The sequence below is a fragment of the Felis catus genome, chromosome A3, assembly GCF_018350175.1.
Source record: "Felis catus isolate Fca126 chromosome A3, F.catus_Fca126_mat1.0, whole genome shotgun sequence".
Lineage (NCBI taxonomy): Eukaryota > Metazoa > Chordata > Mammalia > Carnivora > Felidae > Felis > Felis catus.
The window spans coordinates 19383671-19389498 of record NC_058370.1 but is presented as its reverse complement, the minus strand read 5'-3'; the positions used below and the strand labels follow the sequence as shown (position 1 = coordinate 19389498).

Sequence of the window (5828 nt, the reverse complement as noted above, 5' to 3'; positions counted from 1 at the left end):
CTGAATTGAGAGACCAGAAGAATGAAACCGATTTGGAATCTGCAGTCCTAGCTTTGACCTAAGTTGAGTCCATACCTGGGGTTCATTTGGACTTGGGTTTCTAAGACAGACTGCTGACTATATTGGGCTCTTAAGGCAAACTTTTGGGTAGACTGGCTGGGAGGTGATTCGTACAAGTCAATTTAGATTGGAATCAGTCACATCTCTTAAGTTCAGAGTGAAAGGAGCAAAGACATACGCTACAGAGGCCATGATGGACTTATTCAGGTCCAGGACCTGAACCAAGACCTCATGCCCCATGGTCCTCTAAGAAGAAGCTTCAGGAAGAGGCTGGAGTTGCTGAGAGCTAGTGCTCCAGCCGTCCTCCTGACGGACCCACACGACAGCATGTGACCCCAAGAAAGGAAGGCTACACTTCTCACTTCTGCACCAGATTAAATGCAGTTTAATCAACGGTATACCAAGGACTGGTACCAATGTCTGGGCTAATGCACACTGAACATGGGAATTGCATTCTTGTGGGCCATCCCAGCAGCAGGCAGAGTAGTGAGGTCCTTCTCCACGGTGCATGGACCGCGAATGTCAGCAGGAAAGGAGGAGCTGGAGAGAAAGAACTTGGCCAACTCCATTATCTGGGGAAGGAGACACTCCTAAGCACACAAGGGACTCCCCAACAAGACTGGGAGGACTGTTCAGAGGCCCATCTAGGCAGGGCCAGAGCGAGTAAAACAGATGGAGGTTAATTAACGTGGTCTCAGGTTTAACTCCAACCTGGTAACCTGGATAAATTTGGGTTCTGCATCTTGTGTCTGGAATGAAGCAGGCAGCCATGTAACAGGTGCTTTCAAGATGTCCTTCTGTGAGTTGGTGCTAGTGCTCCAACGTGGATCCACGACTGATTGAATGTCTCTAAAAGGAGACTGTCACCTGGTTGAATAATTAGAGTCACCTGTAGAACTTTTGGACCACACTGATGCCTGTCTCTACCCTTGATGGTTTTTATTTAATAAATATGAGAGGGGACCTGAGCCTTAACTAGGGTTCCTACCATCCCAAGTGATTCTCATAAGCAGCCACGGCTGAGGAGCAGTGGCCTAAGAGGACCAGAAGAGGCCACGAGGAATCTCTCTAATTCCTTCTTGGTCAATATTAAGTCAGTGGCCTTGATGAGGCTTTCCAGGTTCGTGGTCCATGTGTAAGAGGACCTGAAATCAGAAAAGATCGCCAATGGACTCACTGATGGCATCTGGATCCAACCGGATCTCAACACTCCACTTTTCAAAGTAGCAGGTTGCCCGTCACTGGATCTGTTCAAGGAGAGAATAGGAGTCCTTCTATGGTCCCTGCCTACAAAGCACTTATCACATCTTATCTTCACCATAACATGTGTGCATGCATGTACAGATAAGGTTTAGAGCATGTAAACAACTGTCTGAAGTCACCCAAGTAGGTAGCATCCCAAAAGGCCAGCCCTCCAAGAAGTTCTAGGTCTCAGCCCAGACCCTCTGACTCTTAGACCATCTCACCTGACTCCAAAGCTCCATCACTGCCTCTCTTGGGTCATGGGATGCTCAAAGCTCTAGAGAGGATACCTTCAGGGGGAAAATGGGCCACAGGACCTTGAAGGATGCTGCCAGCTCTGAATGCCTGTCAGCAACTCTGCCACGGAGGCTGTGGCTGCATCAGCAACACACCCTCCCCAGGGCCTGGCTCCTGCCAAGGCACGGCCACTTCCTGAAGCCTTCTCTCAGGAAGGAAATCCCAGTCATCATAAAAGGAAAATAAGGAAATAAAATCTTAATAGGATTTCATAGATGATATAAAATCTCTACAACTCTGGGTGACAGACACTAAAAAAGATCATTTAGAGGGAAAAAAAGCTTTCTAAGACTTCCTGTGGGATTGGTTGTCTCAAGAAGCTCGGATGGTGGTCGTATATAATGTCATCAGTTCTAGTTCCCAATGGGAGGCTGTTCCAGCAGGGCCTGGGCTGGATGGGGTGAGGGGTTCAGGAAAAGTTACTTGGAAGCTCACACCCAAGACGCACACAGAGTTGTGGGATGACCCTAAAACATAGTCTTGTCGGCCTGACCACCTCCTCTACATCCCTCAAGCCTCGGCTCAGCTGCTACGCCTCTGCAAGACTCCCTTGAATCCCAACAGACTCAGGCCCTGCACATCCTCCCCAGTACCCCTGGGGCATGCTTCCCTCTCACAGCAGCCTTTCTCAGAATGTTCCATGGAACACCGGCACTGGCATCAACAGTGGGTATCTTGTTAGCAACAGACCCCTGAGATACACCCCTACACCTGCCATTTCAGAATCTCTGGGGGTGGAGCCCAGGCACCTGCATCTCTAACACACCCCCAGGTATAGGTAGCATTGCATCTCAGACCTGGTGGCGGGAAGGAGCCAGTCATGTGAAGCTCTAGGAGCAGTGTGATCCACACAGAGAGAGAATGGCAAATGTAAAGGTCCTGAGGTAGAAAAAGAGTTTGGAAAGTTCGAGGAACAGCCACAAAGGCAGCATGGCTAGAAATGGGTGAGGGAAAAAGTGGCAGAAGTTGAAGTTTAGAGGGGCTAGCCTGGGGCTAGAGCCTGAGGGGGTTGAAGTTTAGACCTTATTCTAAGTTTAATGGAAAGCCACTAAAAGCCTTTGTTGAAGATTGAATTATTGGTCCTAATTCTTTATCTCACCACAACTAATTATATATCCACACCTTCCTTATGGAGTTATGGTGGAGTGTACTTCCTTTCTCCTTGACCCTTGGACTTGGCCCCATGATTGGCTTTGAGCAATCAGATGGTGTTGGATGTGTTGGGAATGAAGCTTGAAATGTTCTTGTCAGGCAAACTTGCCCTCTAGTGTCCCTGTTTTTCTCCAGGAGGAGAATATGCCTTGAGTAGCCACTGGACCAAACAGAAAGACAGACATAGAGAGCAACCCTGGGCCCAACCTACAGTCTGCAGCCAAACTCAGCCCAGATCAGCAGAGCCTCAGCCAACCCTTGGACACATGAGCAAGAAAAAATGTCTATTACTGTGTAGCACTGAGTTTTAGGGTGAATTATTACACAGAATTACCTTGAAAACGGCTGTCAGATAAAGGCTTGTAGCAGGGGAGTGTTTGATTTTATTTCAGTTTTGTAAAGACCTCTCTGGTAGCCATGAAGAGATTAGATTTTGAAAGACAGATGTGGAAACAAACACAGAATTGTGTTGCAGTTTCCTGGGTAAGATTGTGATGGCAGTGGTGGAGATGAAGAGAATGACACGGATTCTGGAGGTACTTGGGAGATCAGAACTGACAGAACTTTCTGATGGATAAATTTGGGGAGATGAGGTCAAGACCACATCGCATAATTCCGGGAGGAACCATATATATGCAGTGGTGCAACAAGGTACCTTGCAACGTAGTGAAGGAAATAGAGAAAGCAGAGATAAATGTCTTCTAGGTTTTTGGCTTATGTGACTGAGTAGACAGGCCAAGATAGGGATGACCTAGGAGGAAGAAGTCTGATGTGGGGGTAGGTGGGGAGGGCAGGTGGACCAGTAGCTCTGTTTCAGTCGTTCTAAGTTTGAGTGTCCATTAGACATTCAAATGGCGATATAAGTAGGCAGTTGGATACATGGGTTTGGAACCCAGTAGATTGCTCAGGGCTGGAGTTGCAAATGAATGCACCAACATTTGACCTTAGTGTGGTGTATCTGTGCTCAAACTGTTCCCTTTGCTACCCCTCCGTAGGTCACTAAGCTTCTATTTCTCCTTTAAGGCCCCAAACTTCTCCTTCACCTCCAGTTACTTGTTCTTACTTCTGTGCTCCCAGAGTTTGTAGTAAATGTCCCACACGATACAAAATAGTCTGCCTCCCCCACTCGACTGCAAACCGGAAATCTTTATGTTGCCAACCCTCAACTGCATGCGTAGCTCATGGTCAATGTTCAGTAATATCAGCTTTCCTCCAATGGGTTGGGTACTTGTAGAAGCCACAGTCCATCTAAACTTCTCAACAGCACAGCAGGTATGATTATCCTTCCATTTTAAAGTTGATGAGAGTGAGGCCCCGAGCTGTTAGGGTCTTGCCCAAAGTTTCTGGAAGTGGAAGAACCCGAATCTGTCTCGTTTCACTGCCGGGGCTCTTTCCTTGTTGGCTCTGCCCCATCCCTGCTCCCCCATCTCCTCCCTCCTCCCTGGCAGGGCTCCCACGCTGCCTGTGCCTCCACACAGGATGTGCTTCCTGAAGTTCCTGGTCCAGATGGCCCGCGGAAGCTGCTCCTCATAAATCACTAGGCCTCGCAGAGCTGCGCTCAGCCACTTTCTCCTCTCAATCTCCCCAGGTCCCGGTGCGTGGGCCCCATCTGCCCAGTCAGCAGAACTGGCTCCTCTAGCCTGGGGAGTATGGCTATGGTCCCCCTCCCTACCAGGTCCAGGAGCCAGAGAACAGATTCCTGAGAGCCGGTGAGAGGACTCACAGAGTATCTTTGTTAGGAACTTGGAAGTGACTCAACGGGATGGGCAGGGGCAGGGAGAGCAGTGCTTCAAGCTTTGTCCCTGGGGAAGGTGCAGGTACAAAGGGCTATCTAGTCCACCTGCCAGCCAGGCCCCACCACCACTGGATACTCAGACCCCTTTGTTCCCTAAGCAAGAAGACAACACGTCACAGGGTAAATGCATACTTGGCACTGTAGAGTCCCCCAAATTTTCCAAATACAGACCAACAGCTTCAGTGACAACCACTGAAGGGCCAACACACCTTGGACAAGTCACTTCTCTTCCATAAACTTCAATTTACTTGTTTTTTAAATTGCAGGTAATAACACCTACCTCATAACATTGCTAAGCTATCAATAGATACTATTTCAAAAAAGGCACATGGTGGACCCTTGGTATGTGGTAGGAATATAAACGTGAGGCATGCCAAGGTATTGTACCATTCAAAACTGGGGGACAACATGGACCTCACTGACTGAGGTTTTCAGAAGGCTCCTCCTTCCTTTCCATTCCACTGCCACAATCCCCTTCGTGTCACTGGAGCACAGATTGACCAGATGTGTAACTGTCCTGCCTAAAACGCTTCAGCAGCCCCACAGTCGCCTTTGACAATAACTCTTTGCTACATTTTCAGGCTATAACTCTAATACCTATAGTTTGGGGCAGCTTGGTGGCTGTGGCAAGTTAGCTAGCTGCCCACCAAGATGCACGCTCCCGTTCCACAGCATGGAGCTGTCGGACCATCGTTGTTCAGCCAGGACCACAAATTCCAGTTCCCCTTCCATCTAGATGGAACCAGTGGAATAGGAATGAAAGTGACATGCACCTCCCCTCCAGGCAGAGATGTTTGGGAAGCAGGCACCCCTCCTTCACTTCTCTTTTCCCAACTGCCAGCTGCAGGAAAAGACTAAGACACAAGGAGATGGTGGAGCCACAGAATGGAAGCTACTTCAATCCCCGAATGCCTCTGTAGAGCAGAGCCCCAGTACCGCCAATCAATAATTCGTATTTTGGACTACACCTGAGGGAAAATCACTTATTTGTGGGGGTTTTTTGTTTGGTTTTGTTTTGAGAGAAAGAGAGCATGTGGTGGGGTCGAGGGCCAGAGGGAGAGGGAGAAAGACAATCTTAAGCAGGCTCCATACCCAGCACCAAGCCTGACACAGGGCTCGATCTCACCACTGTGAGATCGTGACCTGAGCTGAAATCAAGAGTTGGGACACTTAACTGATTGAGCCACCCAGTTGCCCAGAGAGAAAATTTCTTTAAGCCGATAATATTGCAGAATTTATCTCTCATAGCGACTGGAATTACCCTAACTAATAAAAGGGGGTT

The 5828-nt window shown here is 48.5% G+C and overlaps 1 long non-coding RNA gene across 1 annotated transcript; it reads right to left on the bottom strand.

Annotated features, from left to right (window-relative positions):
- Window positions 1–425: 425 nt before the first annotated feature.
- LOC109498555 lies at window positions 426–5555 on the bottom strand. The gene is made up of 3 exons (XR_002155377.3): window positions 1527–5555; window positions 1238–1307; window positions 426–927 (listed from the first exon to the last, which is right to left on the bottom strand). It is a non-coding gene; the product is annotated as an uncharacterized LOC109498555 (long non-coding RNA).
- Between the last annotated feature and the right edge of the window lie 273 nt (window positions 5556–5828).